The sequence below is a fragment of the Triticum aestivum genome, chromosome 3B (assembly GCF_018294505.1).
Source record: "Triticum aestivum cultivar Chinese Spring chromosome 3B, IWGSC CS RefSeq v2.1, whole genome shotgun sequence".
In the NCBI taxonomy this organism is placed as follows: Eukaryota; Viridiplantae; Streptophyta; class Magnoliopsida; order Poales; family Poaceae; genus Triticum; species Triticum aestivum.
Window position 1 is genome coordinate 147515634 of NC_057801.1, and position 23133 is coordinate 147538766.

The 23133-nt window shown below is 46.7% G+C and overlaps 1 protein-coding gene across 1 annotated transcript in view; it reads left to right on the forward strand.

The window, feature by feature from the left end:
• The window catches only part of LOC123067406 (palmitoyltransferase akr1-like), a 43921-nt gene that overhangs the window by 7700 nt on the left and 13088 nt on the right, over nucleotides 1-23133 (forward strand). The gene's annotated exons all lie outside the window — the stretch shown is intronic.

Sequence of the window (23133 nt, forward strand, 5' to 3'; positions counted from 1 at the left end):
TCACTAGGATAGGCTTACAATTTCTATAACCAGTATGCTTACGAGCGTGGTTTCAGGGTAAGAAATGACTCACTGAAATATTCGAAAGGTCCTGAGGGAACTAAGCGCTTGAGAAAGTATCTGTGTGCGAGAGCTGGGAAACGACAGGCAAAACTTTGTACAATGGAAGGCAGGACCCGCAGGCTGAGAGGGGAGACTCGTTGCTTCTGCGATGCGCATATAACTTTGAAACTTGATAAAGAGCGTGACATTTGGTATGTCAGTAGTTTCAATGATGATCACAGTCACGTTCTAGCTAGACCGGATGAAGTAACGTTTCTTCGGTCTCATAATCAGATAAAAGAATATCAGAAAGCTGAGATCTTAACCATGGCAGGTGCTGGAATCAGGAAACATATGATTTATGATCAACTCGTCAGTAGGTACGGGTCATATGCAAAGGCTGGTTTTGGGAGGAAGAAGCTTTATAACATGTGTTATAGAGAAAAAATGAAGTTGCTTGCACAAGGTGATGCAGACACTACCATTGGGATCATGATGACCAGAAAAGAGAGAGATCCATATTTCTTCTTTGAACACACCGTCGAGATGCAGCTATGATTAAGGCCATAAGAAAGGTACTTTCGGAGGTTTGGCATCGTCTTTGCTTGTGGCATATTGAGAAGAACATGCAGAAACACCTTCATCATAAGTCTCTAAAGGAGTTCAGGTCTCTACTTTATTATGCTACTTCAAAGAAGGTATTTGAGGAGAGATGGGCAGCGTTTACCGCCAAATGGCAGTCGGAGAAAACAAAGACATGGTTACATAGGATGTACAAGAAGAAAAGGCTTTGGGTTGCATCATATCTGTCAGGTGGGTTTTTCTTAGGTATGTGAAGTAACCAGCGAAGTGAGAGTCTGAATTCATGCCTTCACTTGCATCTAGACTCCGGTATGACTATTGTTGATATGATTGTGCACTATGAGAAATGCATAGTTCGTCTTCGTGAGAACGAGGCGCATGACGATTACACAAACTCACAGACAGTTCCAGTACCAGTATTGGACGAGTGTAACGATATTGAGAAATTAGTTGCCCGTGAGTTCACTACGGCAAACTTTTATATCTTGCAGGAAGATATGAAGAAGGCATGGGAGCTTGAGGTCCTTGAGAGACTGAGAGGAGCAGACACTCACAGATTCATACTGACATGGAAGGAAAATAGAGATATCAGATTCACTGTGGAGTACACCCCAGGTAACTCCGAAGAAACTGTGAAGTGCAGTTGCAGAAGCATGTATTGCAAAGGACTTCCCTGCAAACATATTCTTCATGTTCTGATTCAGCTACGCTTACGTGAGATACCTAAGTGTTTAGTGTTGGAAATATGCCCTAGAGGCAATAATAAAATAGTTATTATTATATTTCCTTGTTCATGATAATTGTCTATTGTTCATGCTATAATTGTGTTATCCGGAAATCGTAATGCATGTGTGAATATATAGACCACAACACGTCCCTAGTGAGCCTCTAGTTGACTAGCTCGTTGATCAACAGATAGTCATGGTTTCCTGACTATGGACATTGGATGTCAATGATAACGGGATCACATCATTAGGAGAATGATGTGATGGACAAGACCCAATCCTAAGCGTAGCACAAGATCGTGTAGTTCGTTTTGCTAGAGCTTTTTCCAAATGTCAAGTATCATTTCCTTAGAACATGAGATTGTGAAACTCCCGGATACCGTAAGAGTGCTTTGGGTGTGCCAAACGTCACAACGTAACTGGGTGACTATCAAGGTGCACTACGGGTATCTCCGAAAGTGTCTGTTGGGTTGGCATGAATCGAGACTGGGATTTGTCACTCCGTATGACGGAGAGGTATCTCTGGGCCCACTCGGTAATGCATCATCATAATGAGCTCAATGCGACCAAGTGTCTGGTCACGGGATCATGCATTACGGTACGAGTAAAGTGACTTGCCGGTAACGAGATTAAACGAGGTATTGGGATACCGATGATCGAATCTCGAGCAAGTAACGTACCGATTGGCAAAGGGAATTGTATACGGGATTGATTGAATCCTCGACATCGTGGTTCATCCGATGAGATCATCGAGGAGCATGTGGGAGCCAACATGGGTATCCATATCCCGCTGTTGGTTATTGACCGGAGAGTCGTCTCGGTCATGTCTGCATGTCTCCCGAACCTGTAGGGTCTACACACTTAAGGTTCGGTGACACTAGGGTTGTTGATATATTAGTATGCGGTAACCCGAAAGTTGTTCGGAGTCCCGGACGTCATGAGGAGTTCCGGAATGGTCCGGAGGTGAAGATTTATATATAGGAAGTCCAGTTTCGGCCATCGGGAAAGTTTCAGGGGTCACCGGTATTATACCGGGACCACCGGAAGGGTCCAGGGGGTCCACCGGGTGGGGCCACCTATCCCGGAGGTCCCCATGGGCTGAAGTGGGAGGGGAACCAGCCCCTGGTGGGCTGGTGCGCCCCCCTTGGGCCTCCCCTGCGCCTAGGGTTGGAAACCCTAGGGGTGGGGGGCGCCCCACTTGGCTTGGGGGCAAGCCAACCCCCCTTGGCCGCCGCACCCCCATCTAGATGGGATCTAGAGGGGCCGGCGCCCCCCTTGGACCCCTATATAAAGAGGGGGGAGGGAGGGCTGCACACCATAGCCCCTGGTGCCTCCCTCTCCTTCCCGCGACACCTCTCCCTCTCGCTGTGCTTAGCGAAGCCCTGCCGAGATCATTGCTGCATCCACCACCACGTCGTCGTGCTGCTGGATTTCCATCAACCTCTCCTCCCCCTTGCTGGATCAAGAAGTAGGAGACGTCTTCCCAACCATACGTGTGTTGAACGCGGAGGTGCCGTCCGTTCGGCGCTAGGATCTCCGATGATTTGGATCACGACGAGTATGACTCCCTCAACTCCGTTCTCTTGAACGCTTCCGCGCGCGATCTACAAGGGTATGTAGATGCACTCCTCTCTCTCGTTGCTAGATGACCCCATAGATTGATCTTGGTGAAGTGTAGAATTTTTTTATTTTCTGCAACGTTCCCCAACAGTGGCATCATGAGCTAGGTCTATGCGTAGTTTCTATGCACGAGTAGAACACAAACTTGTTGTGGGCGTAGATGTTGTCAATTTTCTTGCCACTACTAGTCTTATCTTGCTTCAGCGGTATCGTGGGATGAAGCAGCCCGGACCGACCTTACACGTACGCTTACGTGAGACAGGTTCCACCGACTGACATGCACTAGTTGCATAAGGTGGCTAGCGGGTGTCTGTCTCTCTCACTTTAGTTGGAGCGGATTCGAGGAAAAGGGTCCTTATGAAGGGTAAATAGAAATTGGCATATCACGTTGTGGTTTTACGTAGGTAAGAAATGTTCTTGCTAGAAACCTATAGAAGCCACGTAAAAAACATGCAACAACAATTAGAGGACGTCTAACTTGTTTTTGCAGCATGTGCCGTGTGATGTGATATGGCCAAAAAAAGTTTGCGATGAATGATATATATGTGATGTATGAGATCATGTTCTTGTAATAGGAATCACGACTTGCATGTAGATAAGTATGACAACCGGCAGGAGCCATAGGAGTTGTCTTATTTATTGTATGACCTGCGTGTCAATGAATAAACGTCATGCAATTACTTTACTTTATTGCTAAACCATTAGCCATAGTAGTAGAAGTAATAGTTGGCGAACAACTTCAAGGAGACACGATGATGGAGATCATGGTGTCATGCCGGTGACGAAGATGATCATGGCGCCCCTAAGATGGAGATCAAAGGAGCAATATGATATTGGCCATATCATGTCACTATTTGATTGCATGTGATGTTTATCATGTTTTACATCTTATTTGCTTAGAACGACGGTAGCTTAAGTAAGATGATCCCTCGCAATAATTTCAAGAAAGTGTTCCCCTAACTGTGCACCGTTGCGAAGGTTCGTTGTTTCTAAGCACCACGTGATGATCGGGTGTGATAGATCCTAAAGTTTGAATACAACGAGTGTAAGCCAGATTTACACACGCAATACACTTAGGTTGACCTGACGAGCCTAGCATGTACAGACATGGCCTCGGAACACGGAAGACCGAAAGGTCGAGCATGAGTCGTATAGAAGATACGATCAACATGAAGATGTTCACCGATGTCGACTAGTCCGTCTCACGTGATGATCGGACACGGCCTAGTTGACTCGGATCATGTTTCACTTAGATGACTAGAGGGATGTCTGTCTAAGTGGGAATTCATTGAATAATTTGATTAGATGAACTTAATTATCATGAACTTAGTCTAAAACCTTTACAATATGTCTTGTAGATCAAATGGCCCACGCAAATGTTGCCCTCAACTTCAACGCGTTCCTAGAGAAAACCAAGTTGAAAGATGATGGCAGCAACTATACAGACTGGGTCTGGAACCTGAGGATCCTCATAGCTGCAAAGAAAGACTATGTCTTAGAAGCACCGCTAGGTGAAGCACCCATCCTAGAGAACCAAGACATTATGAACGCTTGGCAGTCTCGTGCTGATGATTACTCCCTCGTTCAGTGCAGCATGCTTTACAGCTTAGAACCGGGGCTCCAAAAGCATTTTGAGCAACACGGAGCATATGAGATGTTCGAAGAGCTAAAAATGGTTTTCCAAGCTCATGCCCGGGTCGAGAGATATGAAGTCTCCGACAAGTTCTTCAGTTGTAAGATGGAGGAAAATAGTTCTGTCAGTAAGCACATACTCAAAATGTTTGGGTTGCACAACTCCTTGACTCAGCTGGGAGTTAATCTCCCGGATGACGCAGTGATTGACAGAATCCTTCAGCCGCTTCCACCGAGCTACAAGAGCTTTGTGATGAAATCAATGAAGGGGATGGAAAAGACCATTCCTGAGGTATATTCAATGCTGAAATCAATGAAGGTAGAGATCAAGAAGGAACATCAAGTGTTGATGGTGAATAAAACCACTAAGTTCAAGAAAGGCAAGGGTAAGAATAACTTCAAGACGGACGACAAGGGAGTTGCCACGCCCAGTAAGCCAGTTGCTGGGAGAAGCCAAAGAATGGACCCAAGCCTGAGACTGAGTGCTTTTATTGCAAGGGAAGTGGTCACTGGAAGCGGAACTGGCCCAAGTACTTAGCGGACAAGAAGGTCGGCAACACCAAAGGTATATGTGATATACATGTTATTGATGTGTACCTTACCAGCACTCGTAGTAGCTCCTGGGTATTTGATACCGGTGCGGTTGCTCATATTTGTAACTCAAAGCAGGAGCTGCGGAATAAGCGGAGACTGGCGAAGGACGAGGTGACGATGCGCGTCGGGAGTGGTTCCAAGGTCGATGTGATCGCCGCCGGCACGCTACCTCTACATTTACCTACGGGATTAGTTTTAAACCTCAATAATTGTTATTTAGTGCCAGCTTTGAGCATGAACATTGTATCTGGATCTCGTTTAATATGAGATGGCTACTCATTTAAATCCAAGAATAATGGTTGTTCTATTTATATGAGAGATATGTTTTATGGTCATGCCCCGATGGTCAAAGGTTTATTCTTAATGAATCTCGAACGTGATGTTACACATATTCATAGTGTGAATACCAAAAGATATAAAGTTGATAATGATAGTCCCACATACTTGTGGCACTGCCGCCTTGGTCACATTGGTGTCAAGCGCATGAAGAAGCTCCATGCTGATGGACTTTTAGAGTCTCTCGATTATGAATCATTTGACACATGCGAACCATGCCTCATGGGCAAAATGACCAAGACTCCGTTCTCCGGAACAATGGAGCGAGCAACCAACTTATTGGAAATCATACATACTGATGTGTGCGGTCCAATGAGTGTTGAGGCTCGCGGAGGATATCATTATGTTCTCACTCTCACTGACGACTTGAGTAGATATGGGTATGTCTACTTGATGAAACACAAGTCTGAGACCTTTGAAAAGTTCAAGGAATTTCGGAATGAGGTAGAGAATCAACGTGACCGAAAGATAAAGTTCTTACGATCAGATCGTGGAGGAGAATATTTAAGTCATGAATTTGGTACGCACTTAAGGAAATGTGGAATCGTTCCACAACTCACGCCGCCTAGAACACCTCATCGTAACGGTGTGTTCGAACGTCGTAATCGCACTTTATTGGATATGGTGCGATCTATGATGTCTCTTACCAATTTACCGCTATCATTTTGGGGATACGCTCTTGAGACAGCTACATTCACTTTAAATAGGGCACCGTCTAAATCCGTTGAGACGACACCGTATGAATTATGGTTTGGGAAGAAACCTAAGCTGTCGTTTCTAAAAGTTTGGGAATGCAATGTTTATGTCAAGAAACTTCAACCTGAAAAGCTCGAACCCAAGTCAAAAAAATGCGTCTTCATAGGATACCCTAAGGAAACCATTGGGTATACCTTCTATCTCAGATCCGAAGGCAAGATCTTTGTTGCCGAGAACGGGTCCTTTCTGGAGAAAGAGTTTCTCTCGAAAGAAGTAAGTGGGAGGAAAGTGGAACTTGATGAAGTACTACCTCTTGAACCGGAAAGTGGCGTAGCTCAGGAAGATGTTCCTGTGGTGCCTGCACCGACTAGAGAGGAAACTAATGATGATGATCAAGGTACTTCGGATCAAGTTACTATTGAACTTCGTACGTCCATGAGGACACGTTCCACACCAGAGTGGTATGGCAACCCTGTCCTGGAAATCATGTTGTTAGACAACGGTGAACCTTCGAACTATGAAGAAGCGATGGCGGGCCCAGATTCCAACAAATGGATTGAAGCCATGCAATTCGAGATAGGATCCTTGTATGAAAACGAAGGATGGACTTTTACAAACTTGCCCGATGATCGACGAGCGATAGAAAACAAATGGATCTTTAAGAAGAAGACGGACGCGGATGCAATGTTACCATCTATAAAGCTCGACTTGTCGCTAAGGGTTATCGACAAGTTCAAGGGGTTGACTACGATGAGACTTTCTCTCCCGTAGTGAAGCTGAAGTCCGTCCAAATCATGTTAGCAATTGCCGCATACTATGATTATGAGATTTGGCAAATGGACGTCAAAACGGCATTCCTTAACGGCTATCTTAAGGAAGAACTGTATATGATGCAGCCGGAAGGTTTTGTCGATCCTGAGAATGCTAACAAGGTATGCAAACTCCAGCGATCCATTTATGGGCTGGTGCAAGCATCTCGGAGTTGGAACATTTGCTTTGATGAGATGATCAAAGCAATGGGTTTATGCAGACTTATGGAGAAGCCTGCGTTTACAAGAAATTGAGTGGGAGCTTTGTAGCATTTCTTATATTATATGTGGATGACATACTTTTGATGGGAAATGATATAGAACTTTTGGACAACATTAAGGCCTACTTGAATAAGTGTTTTTCAATGAAGGACCTTGGAGAAGCTGCTTACATATTAGGCATCAAGATCTATAGAGATAGATCAAGACGCCTCATAGGTCTTTCACAAAGCACATACCTTGATAAGATATTAAAGAAGTTCAATATGGATCAGTCCAAGAAGGGGTTCTTGCCTGTATTGCAAGGTGTGAAATTGAGCTCAGCTCAATGCCCGACCACGGCAGAAGATAGAGAAAAGATGAGTGTCATCCCCTATGCCTCAGCTATAGGGTCTATTATGTATGCCATGCTGTGTACCAGACCTGATGTAAACCTTGCCATAAGTTTGGTAGGAAGGTACCAACGTAATCCCGGCATGGAACACTGGACAGCGGTCAAGAACATCCTAAAGTACCTGAAAAGGACTAAGGATATGTTTCTCATTTATGGAGGTGACGAAGAGCTCGTCGTAAAGGGTTACGTCGATGCTAGCTTCGACACAGATCTGGATGACTCTAAGTCACAAACCGGATACGTGTATATTTTGAATGGTGGGGCAGTAAGCTGGTGCAGTTGCAAGCAAAGCGTCGTGGCGGGATCTACATGTGAAGCAGAGTACATGGCAGCCTCGGAGCCAGCGCATGAAGCAATCTGGGTGAAGGAGTTCATCACCGACCTAGGAGTCATACCCAATGCGTCGGGGCCGATCACACTCTTCTATCACAACACTGGAGCTATTGCACTAGCCAAGGAGCCCAGGTTTCACAAGAAGACCACGCACATCAAGCGTCGCTTCAACTCCATTCGTGAAAATGTTCAAGATGGAGGCATAGATATTTGTAAAGTACATACGGACCTGAATGTAGCAGATCCGTTGACTAAACCTCTCCCTAGAGAAAAACATGATCAACACCAAAACTCTGTGGGTGTTTGATTCATCACAATGTAACTAGATTATTGACTCTAGTGCAAGTGGGATACTGTTGGAAATATGCCCTAGAGGCAATAATAAAATGGTTATTATTATATTTCCTTGTTCATGATAATTGTCTATTGTTCATGCTATAATTGTGTTATCCGGAAATCGTAATACATGTGTGAATATATAGACCACAACACGTCCCTAGTGAGCCTCTAGTTGACTAGCTCGTTGATCAACAGATAGTCATGGTTTCCTGACTATGGACATTGGATGTCAATGATAACGGGATCACATCATTAGGAGAATGATGTGATGGACAAGACCCAATCCTAAGCGTAGCACAAGATCGTGTAGTTCGTTTTGCTAGAGCTTTTTCCAAATGTCAAGTATCATTTCCTTAGACCATGAGATTGTGCAACTCCCGGACATCGTAGGAGTGCTTTGGGTGTGCAAAACTTCACAACGTAACTGGGTGACTATAGAGGTGCACTACGGGTATCTCCGAAAGTGTCTGTTGGGTTGGTACGAATCGAGACTGGGATTTGTCACTCCATATGACAGAGAGGTATCTCTGGGCCCACTCGGTAATGCATCATCATAATGAGCTCAATGTGACCAAGTGTCTGGTCACGGGATCATGCATTACGGTACGAGTAAAGTGACTTGCCGGTAACGAGATTAAACGAGGTATTGGGATACCGACGATCGAATCTCGGGCAAGTAACGTACCGATTGACAAAGGGAATTGTATACGGGATTGATTGAATCCTCGACATCATGGTTCATCCGATGAGATCTGTCAGGACCCCGACTCGATGCCACATAGGTCTAGCATGTAACACCTCATATCACTTTGCGGCCTCACGCACGGTATTCCCACGGGTGTCGCCTTACCTTTGCCCGGGACCGTTTGCGTCTTTAGGCACACGTATATGATAGTGTCGCTAGCACCCATATGGTAAGGAGCCCGGGCTGACATGGCTAGTCGTAAACCCAAAGTGGCACAGACATACAGGGACAGGCATCCATGACCCAGCATCGAACGTGTCGGTCATCAGCGAGTGAATCCAGGCTGTAGCACTGGGCTAGCAGGACTCCGGTGAACCGGGCTGTAGCGGGCTAACAGGACTCCGGTATTCATCGCGTGACATTTCCCCGAAGGGATAGACACAGGAACGAAGAAGGACACATGCCGGCCAGCCTAAGTGTTCCGGGGCAGCAGCAAGCTACCATGGCCCGGTGGAAACACTAGGAGACATTTCCCGGTAAGAAAGGCTACTAAAGATAAACAACTAGATGGTCAGATCCCACACATACCAAGCATTTCAATAACATACACACAATATGCTCGATATGTGCAAATACAACATGGCATCACAACATGACTCTACGACTCAAGTAATTTATTCATTAGGCTCCGAGGAGCGAGACATTACAAACATGGTCTCATGACCCAACAATCAGAGCATACAAATCAAAACACAAGCGGAAGCTATCATGTCTGGGTACAGACATCTATAACTGAAAAAGGCTGAGAAGCCTGACTATCTACCAGATCCTGCCAGGGCACAAGATCGTAGCTGAGGTAACAAGCTAAACGTCGAAGTCCACGCGAAACTACTAGTGAGACCGAAGTCTCTCTGCAAAAACATAAAATAGGCAAACGTGAGTACAAATGTACCCAGCAAGACTTACATCAGAACTAACTACATATGCATCATTATCAACAAAGGGATGGTGGGGTTTAACTGCAGCTAGCCAGCTTTGACTCGGTGGCTATCCTGAACTACGACTGCAATGTAACTCTTTTGAGGTGGCGCACACGAGTCCACATATTCCCCATATCAATACACCACTATGGATCCGCTCCCGTCTCCCTACGAGAACGCCATCCATAGCACTCACGCTTATCTTGCGTATTTTAGAGTATCCACTTTCACTTGTCTATGAACTGATATAAGCAACCCAGAAGTCCTTTTCCGCGGACACGGCTATTCGAATAGATGATGTTAACCCTGCAGGGGTGTACTTCTTCACACACGCTCTCACCACTTACCGCCGTTTACACGACATGTACTCGGCAACCTTCAAGCGGAAGCCCAACGTGGGTGTCGGCCACGGCCTGCCTAAACACTCAAGTCTCTAGTCCAGGTTTATCGCCTATTCGGGTTCCATCCATGAGGAGATCCGGCCGGAGTTCCGCTCACAGCCCCAAACGATGTGAACAGGGTTCCGTGACACCAAACGGGCGCCCGGTTTACCCGGCCACGTGCCTACCGCATCACAGCCCACCCCTACGGTCAGCGCTGCCCACGGCCTCCAGCATACTAGAAACACCAGAAACTACTTGCAACTCCTGGACAGAGGACAAGGGTGATTAAGAAACCGAGAGGGTCCATTGGTTTCGGGCCCAATGCGTGGTAGTAGCTGAATCATGGATCACAAACATAGAACTCAGTTCCTGAGGACGGCTGCAATGAGACAACCCACCATGTACTCCTACATGGCCTCTCACCGCTACCTTTACCAAATCATGTTCACACACTTAGCTCACACACAGTAGGACATGTTCACACGCCTCTGATTCATCCCCGATGAATCAGACCTGACTCAACTCTAAGCAGTAGCAGGCATGACAACAAACATAAATGAGTAGGCACATCAGGGCTCAAACAACTCCTACTCATGCTAGTGGGTTTCATCTATTTACTGTGGCAATGACAGGTCATGCAAAGGATAAAGGGGTTCAGCTACCGCAGCAAGTAACAGATATGTCGCTGTTGTCCTAATGCAGTAAAAGAGAGCAGGAGCGAGAGAGTGGGATTGTATCGGAATGAACAAGGGGGTTTTGCTTGCCTGGCACTTCTGAAGATAACATTGAGTCTTCATCAGTGTCAACGATCACATCATCGGTATCACGTCTATCGAGAGGGGACAAATACCGGCAACACAGAAGGGAACACAATCAATGCAATGCACAATATGATGCATGATCATGACATGGCAAAATGAATGTGTTTTGGGCTAATGCAACTAGCAACAGATTAAATGAAGTTGGTTTGAATACAAGATTCAAATTCAAACTCCATATGTGATTATTCAAATGCCATTTAATTGATTTGTGCTAAACAGCAGCTATAAGTTGTTCTAACATGCATGAAAATGGTACAGATGGATTCCTTGAATTTTTCTGATAATTTTTCATATATAAATTATTTAATTTGGAGTTACGGTTAATTTTCTATGATTTTTAGAAGTTTTAGGCATTTTCTGGAATTTCAGAATTAAATTAAATCCAGAAAACATTACTGCGTCAGCATGACGTTGGCATGACGTCAGCAAGTCAATAGGGGTCGGTCAGGGTCAAACCTGACGTGTGGGGTCCACACGTCAGTGACACAGGGGCTAATCCCGCGTTGACCCGGGCTTTGACCCGCTACGGGGCCCACTGTCAGTGTCACAGGGTTAGTTAACAGGGTCATTAGCGACTAAGTAAGTGCGCCATGTCGGCGTCACCGGAGACCAGCCGGCGGCGACCAAACCCGGGGCGGCAACACGCCGGAGTTGCTCGGGTTTCGCGTACAGACAGCGGTTTGAGCCGCGGTTGATCTCTACGGACGCGTCGTGGTGAGGCGCGTCGTTTGGTAGCAGCGGGAGGTGCTGAGGTGGTCGGAATCAGCAACGGCGGCGAGCGAGGCGGCGGCCGGAGCTCGGGTGGGTGTGGGGTTAGCGCTGCGGCTTGCAAACGAGCTAGCTGCCACGCTAGCGTTACTCCACGGGTCGTTGCGAGTGCAACGGACGCACGCGCGTGGCCATTTGGTCACCGGGGCTTCGCCGGCGACGAGCCCGCGCGGCGACGGCTACGGTAAGCAAGGGGGCGGCGGCTACGGCAAGCAAACGAAGGCGGGATTAGGGGGAAGAGGACCGGGGGCTCACCACGGTCACGAAGAGATGCTCGGCGAGGTCAGGGACGGTCCGGAGCCGGCGAATTTGACGAAGATGGCCGGCGGGTCCGAGGTAGAAGACGACGGCGATGGCGGCGATGCAGGGCTTCCGGAGGGCTGTGGATCGGTGGGGAGGAAGAGGGGGTCGAGGCGGAGCTCCTGGGTGCATCGGCGAGGCTAGGGGTGGCCGGTGGCCATGGGTACGGCGACGATGACGGCGAGCTCCGCTCGGTCGCGGGAGGGGAAACAGAGGAGCGAGGGGGAGGGAGGTCCAGAGAGCGAGGGAGAAGTGAGAGGGGGTCGGGGACGTCTCCGTGGCGTCGCGAGGAAGTCGGGGAGGCTGCCACGGCGAAGCAGGAGGTGGCCGGCGTCGGCGCGCATGCGTCCAGCACGCAGCTGCTTCGGGGCGAGGGGGAGGAAGATGACTGACAGCTGGGCTGCACAGTAACGGGCCGCGCAGAAGCTGGGCCGGCTACAGGTAAGTGGCCCAGGTACGGGTCTTTCTCTCTCTCTCTCTCCTCCTTTTATTTACTGTTTTCTATTTTTGTTCTGTTTGTTTTGATTTAGTTTAGCAACTAAATCATTTAAATAAATTCTGTAGATTTTTATGTGGCTTGCTAAAATATATACAAAGCCACTCACAAACTTCCAGAATTATTGGAGTCATATTTATTATATATTAAATATAAATCCAAAGCAAGTAGTTATTGGATTAATTCAAATGGCCAAAATAATTATCTCTGTGACTCCAAAAATATTGGTTTAAATTTTACCTCTTACCAATATTTTCATGGAATAACAGGAACATTTTCTTGGATACATTTGAGAAGATTTAATTGTTGGTTATTTCTAGAGGTTTCCTGAGGCTTTTGAAAATTCCTCAATTCAAATTTCAGAATTTAAATATGATGCACACATGAGGTCTGGCCTAGTGCATAACAGATCCAGGGATGTGACAACTCACCCCCACTAAACAAGAATCTCGTCTCGAGATTCAAGCGTAGGGTAAGGTGAAAGGGAAACGCAACTAGTATAATCTTCACAATCCAGGTTGCACTTTGAATGAACGTTGATTTGAACACCATCTTTGTCTTGTCGTCTTGTTCTGAGAACTCCAATTGACATGACAAGGAGGGAAGAAGGAGACTCTAGAAGGGTCGATCTTCTCGAAGATCGAACAACTCACGGAATGAGACATAGGACCATCTCTCGGGTTGAGACACGAGATACACATCAAGAGGGGTGGAAAGAAACGGATGACGAAGGTTCACTAGGTAGAACACAATTCCACACCTAAGAAGGTGGTAATCGGTTGTCAACGTAGCGAGGAGTTGAGTTGCCATGATACCACGACGAAACATCCTGGAGGAGGGTGATTCGTAGATTATTACCTTAAGTGGCAAAAAGAATTACTTTTGATTCAAAGATCATTGAAACTCTTCATACCAGCCTAAGGCAATTCACAACGATCGTTTGGAGGGGGTCGGTAGAATGGCATACTCGGACTTGGATGATGTGGATTACCTTGTTGAAGACAACGTAATGGATGAATTTCCTTATCACCGGAAATGGACGAGACCCATGGTAGAATGGCACATTGGTGGTGCAAGCTGGGAACAAAATGCAAATGCTGGGAATGATTCTGGTAACTGGGGAAGAACCCAACAATAGAGAGTGAATTCACTGTTTGAATAGGTCATAGCATTGCCGAGGAAACCGAGAGCACTCCAGTTAGTGTCGATGATAACACCTTGCGCTTGTGCGTGCTCTCAAGAACTTGAGCATTTCCATATTCATCAAGGTTTTACTAATATCCGTGTCAAGGATCCGGTAACACAATTTACTACCATGATGAATGGTGATGGAGGATGCAGATGCAAAGGAAGATAACACCTTCTCAAATTTCACCCTTGGCGGGGCCAAGGAAGTAAAATCTGGATGATCGACCGAGAGACATTTAGCACTCCGCTTCTAATGTTCTCCTTGATGTGCCAGCGTAATCCACCCATAGATATGGTTTGATATCTAGAACATCAAGTAAAAGGTCGGACTTCGGAACACAGAAATCCATAGGGGCAACTAGGGAGTAAACCCTACGAAATCCCTATGGGGAGGTGGCCAACTTCCTCAATCAAGATATTATAATAACAGGTCTTCCGGCTGGGTGTGTTGACCACGACATCCACATTACCGGTTTCCGAGGGACCGATATTATAGTTCTTGGGAAATGTTCCAACCATCATATCTGCCTGAGATTCAGATCTGGTTGGTGTCAGGATATTCCAGACTCATCGAGTCTAGGAAGAAAAATGAAAGTTTGCAACACAAATCGACGAGATGACGTTGCGGGATTCTCGGGAGATGAACTACGATAGCAAGCTCCAAAACATGAGCTGGTTCTGCTACAAACATGTGAACACGTTGTCCCAGACAAGCATGACCACGTGGTAGTCTTATAATAAAACACTACCGAGTTCAGGAGGGGAACCATCAACGAGGATATCAAAATCCTTGCATAAGGTATACTCTTAAGAAGGAACTTCTTCTCCTTGAACAAATCAATCAGTGGCTTGGTGTGCTAGGGATACATATAGATTGAAGGTTGCAAGTCTTCAAACCACAGAATTCTTCGCACATGTGCATGACTGACTTGCGATGATTCCAGAGGAAGCAACATTGACTTTCTCGAGTCCACGGCGGCAACTTGCATCAAATGCACATGAACTAGAGGAAGTCACTTCTTACATCCGAACACATGCTTCATGAACTAGCATGAAGAAATGCTTTCAAAAGTTTCCAACACTAGCTTAATGTTCAACAAATCATGGAGGAGATAAGGATGTTGTCAATGGGCTCAACAACAATTCATCCGGGTTTCCATATCACTGGACTTCCACCATCATGTGAACACGGTGATAGTATTGGTCAGACCAAAGATGTAATGGTGTATGCTCGAGGGATCAACCACGAGTAAGACAACATTACGAGCATCGTTGGTACTGATTTGATTTGACAATAGCCCACACTCAAATCAAAGGATTGATAAGACAATAGGTCCAGCAACTGATCACAGGGACCGATCGATGAAGATATCATCTTTCTTAAACACACACTACACAAAAATATCCCTTTCTAACGAACTAAGTCAGGCAAGCTTTTATCTTCCAACTCTCCAAGTTGTTGTCTAGCTTAACCAACTAGCTCAGGGATATCCAACACCAATTCTTGGAGAGAAGGTGGTTCACAAGAAACCAACTTGATCACGAGCTCAACATAACAGTCAGGGGACAGCCTGGCAATACTTCCGGGAAGATATTCGGAAAATCACGAACCACCGATATGTTACTAAGCTCGAGAACAATCTTGCTTTTCAGGGCAAGATGATATAATCAAATGAGCAAGGACTTGACAAGATCCTAACTCATCAATCGAAGGGTGCATCGAAATAAGGACTAGGTAGCACGATCAGTCTTAGAAGGATGATTCAAAAACCAACACGCTAAGAATGAAATTATTATCCTTTAACTACCAAGCAACGAGGTCGCTGGGAGTATTGATTTCACACATCACAATCCATTTGTCGGTATTCCGGTTGCATCAACACGAGGGCCGAGGAATGACTAATGATGGTGAGAAGTATCACTACATCAAAATTCATGAGAGTTGGTGCAGTTCTCATGACAATTCTGACATAAAGGGGGTAATACTCCAAGGTAGAACAGAACCAAAAGCTGGATTAGCAATTTGATCTGCGGAGCACAACTTCTTTGACCCAATCCTGGATATGGAAGAGGTACTGGAGTTTGTTTCTCCTAGTCATTCTGCGATAGAATGGCTTGACGGACCACAAGAGTAATAGGCATAGATAAACGAACGCACGCATACTCTTGACTATCAATTGATAGACGAAGGTCAGTAGACAACTAAAGAGGGACAACTCAAAGGAACATATAATTTTCTGAGTTGTGGATGCATAGATTAGTATGTCGAACGAAGTTCAACATATTTCTTCCGGATAACCCATGCAGAAAGGTAGAACTGGCAGAGTCACGATTTATGAATGGAGAACTCCTCAAGAGTACTCTAATTGTGATCTTTTGATCCAATAAACATCTGCCATAAGCGGTTCATAGTATTTGGAAGAAGGAAATACCACGGACCTCGAGGACTATCACAGAGTTACTAATATCCTGAAGGAACTAGCAAACACTATCAACATGAAGTAAGTAGAGTGAATCTCGGGTTCAAAGCCCAAGGAGTAGAATACCTACTACTAAGTAGCATCACGGGATGCTTTCGAGAGTAAAGGCCAGAATCATGACACTAGGACACAAATCATGGCTAGACCACTAGATGATCCCCTAAGACACCTAGGGTCATAATAATAATTCCAACATAATTGTCAAGGCAATAGAATACCTCAACTCAACAGTTAGTGTGATTGAGCTGGCATAAGGGAACATCAAAACCAGAGGGAAAGGATTTTGCAAATGCATCAGACTATTTAGAAACCTGGGATGACTCGGACAGCATAACGGCTGTAAATGCCCAGAAAAGATTTGAGACATTCACAAAAATGGTGGCATAACCACTCAGAAGCACAATATCAAGGTTTCGAGATCAACAATTAACATACGGAAGTAGTAGGAACTGAACTGAGACTTAAATCCAACAATCTTATAAGTCCACTGATTAGTAACACGTGATCCTAATAGAAAGAAGAGATAGCCTAGTTCTTAATCCCCGTAGAAGAGAAGATGATGACTCAGATCAGAAGGCCATGAGGTATAAGGAGTAAAAAGAGCCTTACGTTCCATCCCACAATCAATTCCCCTACATATAACTAAAGAATTTCTAGACTCAACTTCGACCAGTTTGGCTTGGTAATCCTACAGGCAGTCAAGCTCTGATACCAACGCTGTCAGGACCCCGACTCGATGCCACATAGGTCTAGCATGTAACACCTCATATCACTTTGCGGCCTCACGCACGGTATTCCCACGGGTGTCGCCTTACCTTTGCCCGGGACCGTTTGCGTCTTTAGGCACACGTATATGATAGTGTCGCTAGCACCCATATGGTAAGGAGCCCGGGCTGACATGGCTAGTCGTAAACCCAAAGTGGCACAGACTTACAGGGACAGGCATCCATGACCCAGCATCGAACGTGTCGGTCATTAGCGAGTGAATCCAGGCTGTAGCACTGGGCTAGCAGGACTCCGGTGAACCGGGCTGTAGCGGGCTAGCAGGACTCCGGTATTCATCGCGTGACATTTCCCCGAAGGGACAGACACAGGAACGAAGAAGGACACATGCCGGCCAGCCTAAGTGTTCCGGGGCAGCAGCAAGCTACCATGGCCCGGTGGAAACACTAGGAGACATTTCCCGGTAAGAGAGGCTACTAAAGATAAACAACTAGATGGTCGGATCCCACACATACCAAGCATTTCAATAACATACTCACAATATGCTCGATATGTGCAAATACAACATGGCATCACAACATGACTCTACGACTCAAGTAATTTATTCATTAGGCTCCGAGGAGCGAGACATTACAAACATGGTCTCATGACCCAACAATCAGAGCATACAAATCAAACACAAGCGGAAGCTATCATGTCTGGGTACAGACATCTATAACTGAAAAAGGCTGAGAAGCCTGACTATCTACCAGATCCTGCCGGGGCACAAGATTGTAGCTGAGGTAACAAGCTAAACGTCGAAGTCCACGCGAAACTACTAGTGAGACCGAAGTCTCTCTGCAAAAACATAAAATAGGCAAACGTGAGTACAAATGTACCCAGCAAGACTTACATCAGAACTAACTACATATGCATCATTATCAACAAAGGGATGGTGGGGTTTAACTGCAGCTAGCCAGCTTTGACTCGGTGGCTATCCTGAACTACGACTGCAATGTAACTCTTTTGAGGTGGCGCACACGAGTCCACATATTCCCCATATCAATACACCACTATGGATCCGCTCCCGTCTCCCTACGAGAACGCCATCCATAGCACTCACGCTTATCTTGCGTATTTTAGAGTATCCACTTTCACTTGTCTATGAACTGATATAAGCAACCCAGAAGTCCTTTTCCGCGGACACGGCTATTCGAATAGATGATGTTAACCCTGCAGGGGTGTACTTCTTCACACACGCTCTCACCACTTACCGCCGTTTACACGACATGTACTCGGCAACCTTCAAGCGGAAGCCCAACGTGGGTGTCGGCCACGGCCTGCCTAAACACTCAAGTCTCTAGTCCAGGTTTATCGCCTATTCGGGTTCCATCCATGAGGAGATCCGGCCGGAGTTTCGCTCACAGCCCCAAACGATGTGAACAGGGTTCCGTGACACCAAACGGGCGCCCGGTTTACCCGACCACGTGCCTACCGCATCACAGCCCACCCCTACGGTCAGCGCTGCCCACGGCCTCCAGCATACTAGAAACACCAGAAACTACTTGCAACTCCTGGACAGAGGACAAGGGTGATTAAGAAACCGAGAGGGTCCATTGGTTTCGGGCCCAATGCGTGGTAGTAGCTGAATCATGGATCACAAACATAGAACTCAGTTCCTGAGGACGGCTGCAATGAGACAACCCACCATGTACTCCTACATGGCCTCTCACCGCTACCTTTACCAAATCGTGTTCACACACTTAGCTCACACACAGTAGGACATGTTCACACGCCTCTGATTCATCCCCGATGAATCAGACCTGACTCAACTCTAAGCAGTAGCAGGCATGACAACAAACATAAATGAGTAGGCACATCAGGGCTCAAACAACTCCTACTCATGCTAGTGGGTTTCATCTATTTACTGTGGCAATGACAGGTCATGCAAAGGATAAAGGGGTTCAGCTACCGCAGCAAGTAACAGATATGTCGCTGTTGTCCTAATGCAGTAAAAGAGAGCAGGAGCGAGAGAGTGGGATTGTATCGGAATGAACAAGGGGGTTTTGCTTGCCTGGCACTTCTGAAGATAACATTGAGTCTTCATCAGTGTCAACGATCACATCATCGGTATCACGTCTATCGAGAGGGGACAAATACCGGCAACACAGAAGGGAACACAATCAATGCAATGCACAATATGATGCATGATCATGACATGGCAAAATGAATGTGTTTTGGGCTAATGCAACTAGCAACAGATTAAATGAAGTTGGTTTGAATACAAGATTCAAATTCAAACTCCATATGTGATTATTCAAATGCCATTTAATTGATTTGTGCTAAACAGCAGCTATAAGTTGTTCTAACATGCATGAAAATGGTACAGATGGATTCCTTGAATTTTTCTGATAATTTTTCATATATAAATTATTTAATTTGGAGTTACGGTTAATTTTCTATGATTTTTAGAAGTTTTAGGCATTTTCTGGAATTTCAGAATTAAATTAAATCCAGAAAACATTACTGCGTCAGCATGACATTGGCATGACGTCAGCAAGTCAACAGGGGTCGGTCAGGGTCAAACCTGATGTGTGGGGTCCACACGTCAGTGACACAGGGGCTAACCCCGCGTTGACCCGGGCTTTGACCCGCTACGGGGCCCACTGTCAGTGTCACAGGGTTAGTTAACAGGGTCATTAGCGACTAAGTAAGTGCGCCACGTCGGCGTCACCGGAGACCAGCCGACGGCGACCAAACCCGGGGCGGCAACACGTCGGAGTTGCTCGGGTTTCGCGTACAGACAGCGGTTTGAGCCGCGGTTGATCTCTACGGACGCGTCGTGGTGAGGCGCGTCGTTTGGTAGCAGCGGGAGGTGCTGAGGTGGTCGGAATCAGCAATGGCGGCGAGCGAGGCGGCGGCCGGAGCTCGGGTGGGTGCGGGGTTAGCGCTGCGGCTTGCAAACGAGCTAGCTGCCACGCTAGCGTTACTCCACGGGTCGTTGCGAGTGCAACGGACGCACGCGCGGCGATGGCTACGGTAAGCAAGGGGGCGGCGGCTACGGCAAGCAAACGAAGGCGGGATTAGGGGGAAGAGGACCGGGGGCTCACCACGGTCACGAAGAGATGCTCGGCGAGGTCGGGGACGGTCCGGAGCCGGCGAATTTGACGAAGATGGCCGACGGGTCCGAGGTAGAAGACGACGGCGATGGCGGCGGTGCAGGGCTTCCGGAGGGCTGTGGATCGGTGGGGAGGAAGAGGGGGTCGAGGCGGAGCTCCTGGGTGCATCGGCGAGGCTAGGGGTGGCCGGTGGCCATGGGTACGGCGACGATGACGGCGAGCTCCACTCGGTCGCGGGAGGGGAAACAGAGGAGCGAGGGGGAGGGAGGTCCAGAGAGCGAGGGAGAAGTGAGAGGGGGTCGGGGACGTCTCCGTGGCGTCGCGAGGAAGTCGGGGAGGCTGCCACGGCGAAGCAGGAGGTGGCCGGCGTCGGCGCGCGTGCGTCCAGCACGCAGCTGCTTCGGGGCGAGGGGGAGGAAGATGACTGGCAGCTGGGCTGCACAATAACGGGCCGCGCAGAAGCTGGGCCGGCTACAGGTAAGTGGCCCAGGTACGGGTCTTTCTCTCTCTCTCCTCCTTTTATTTACTGTTTTCTATTTTTGTTCTGTTTGTTTTGATTTAGTTTAGCAACTAAATCATTTAAATAAATTCTGTAGATTTTTATGTGGCTTGCTAAAATATATACAAAGCCACTCACAAACTTCCAGAATTATTGGAGTCATATTTATTATATATTAAATATAAATCCAAAGCAAGTAGTTATTGGATTAATTCAAATGGCCAAAATAATTATCTCTGTGACTCCAAAAATATTGGTTTAAATTTTACCTCTTACCAATATTTTCATGGAATAACAGGAACATTTTCTTGGACACATTTGAGAAGATTTAATTGTTGGTTATTTCTAGAGGTTTCCTGAGGCTTTTGAAAATTCCTCAATTCAAATTTCAGAATTTAAATATGATGCACACATGAGGTCTGGCCTAGTGCATAACAGATCCAGGGATGTGACAAGATCATCGAGGAGCATGTGGGAGCCAACATGGGTATCTAGATCCCGCTGTTGGTTATTGACCGGAGAGTCGTCTCGGTCATGTCTGGATGTCTCCCGAACCCGTAGGGTCTACACACTTAAGGTTCGGTGACGCTAGGGTTGTTGAGATATTAGTATGCGGTAACCCAAAAGTTGTTCGGAGTCCCGGATGAGATCCCGGACGTCACGAGGAGTTCCGGAATGGTCCGGAGGTGAAGATTTATACATAGGAAGTCCAGTTTCGGCCATCGGGAAAGTTTTGGGGGTCACCGGTATTGTACCGGGACCACCGGAAGGGTCCCGGGGGTCCACCGGGTGGGGCCACCTATCCCGGAGGGCCCCATGGGCTGAAGTGGGAGGGGAACCAGCCCCTTGTGGGCTGGTGCGCCCCCCCTTGTGCCTCCCCTGCGCTTTGGGTTGGAAACCCTAGGGGTGGGGGGCGCCCCACTTGGCTTGGAGGGCAAGCCACCGCCCTTGGCCGCCGCCCCCCATCTAGATGGGATCTAGAGGGGCCGGCGCCCCCCTGGACCCCTATATTAAGAGGAGGGAGGGAGGGCTGCACACCCTAGCCCCTGGTACCTCCCTCTCCCTCTCGCTGTGCTTGGCGAAGCCCTGCCGAGATCACTGCTGCATCCACCACCACACCGTCGTGCTGCTGGATCTCCATCAACCTCTCCTTCTCCCTTGCTGGATCAAGAAGGAGGAGACGTCTTCCCAACCGTACATGTGTTGAACGCGGAGGTGCCGTCCATTCGGCACTAGGATCTCCGGTGATTTGGATCACGACGAGTACGACTCCCTCAATCCCGTTCTCTTGAACGCTTCCGCGCGCGATCTACAAGGGTATGTAGATGCACTCCTCTCTCTCGTTGCTAGATGACTCCATAGATTGATCTTGGTGAAGCGTAGAATTTTTTTATTTTCTGCAACGTTCCCCAACATTTAGTGTTGCGGAGGTTGAGCCAAGTTGCAAGGGGTGGACTTCCCGTGAAGCGCACTAGCGATCTGTTTGCGTTGGGATGGGCAGGTGCAGGTGACAGAGCTAGGTACAGTGAGTTGACTATCTTATCTGCTGAAGCAACTCATAAAGCATGCCATAAACCATTTTTATTCGATAAGTTGAAGGCGGCTCTGAGGGACATAATAGATAATGATTACACTGAGGAGGATGAGCCTGGTGCGGAGGTACAGTTTGTGAACGACGGTGCATTTGAGCCTAATCAAGATCATGGTCTTGTTCATGATACCGCAAAAGTTAACACCAAAGGCGCACCAAAACAGAATGTTAAAGGCCGCGGTAAGGATGGTCCTGATGTCACTAAAAATGGGAGACCTAAAGATTTTGATGAGAAAATCAAACGTCAATGTGGACAGTGCGGTCTTACGGGTCATTATAAGTCCACGTGCCCTCAAAATCCTAAGTATGATTTTCTTATATTATTGTAAATCTTATTGTTCAAACCAAATTTATTTGTTTATTGTGAATTAACACATATTTTACAGTTATGTAGGAACTTTGTTTGAATTGTGGAGTATGGAAGATTGCTTCACCCTTTGATTGAAGACAGTTTTATTATGGATTGCTATGGAAGATTGCTTCACCCTTCCATTGGAGACAGTTTTTTAATGTTCTATATGTGTGATCTTTAATAAGTGTTAAAATATGTTATATGAACTTATTTTACTTTGTTGATGTCAGACTATTTGCTACGATACTGACATAAGTAGTTGTTTTGATAACGGACTATGTAATGCAAGAAGGAGTTTTTACTTTGTTTATTTTGATGTGCTCATTTTGCACAGTAGTGCCGTCGCTGTTTAATCGTCGTTTATTTTGACAGTGCTCATTTTTCCAAACTAGTGTCGTCGCTGTTTACTGTTATTTTTCAGCACTGTACGGTCGCCGTCGCTTAGAAC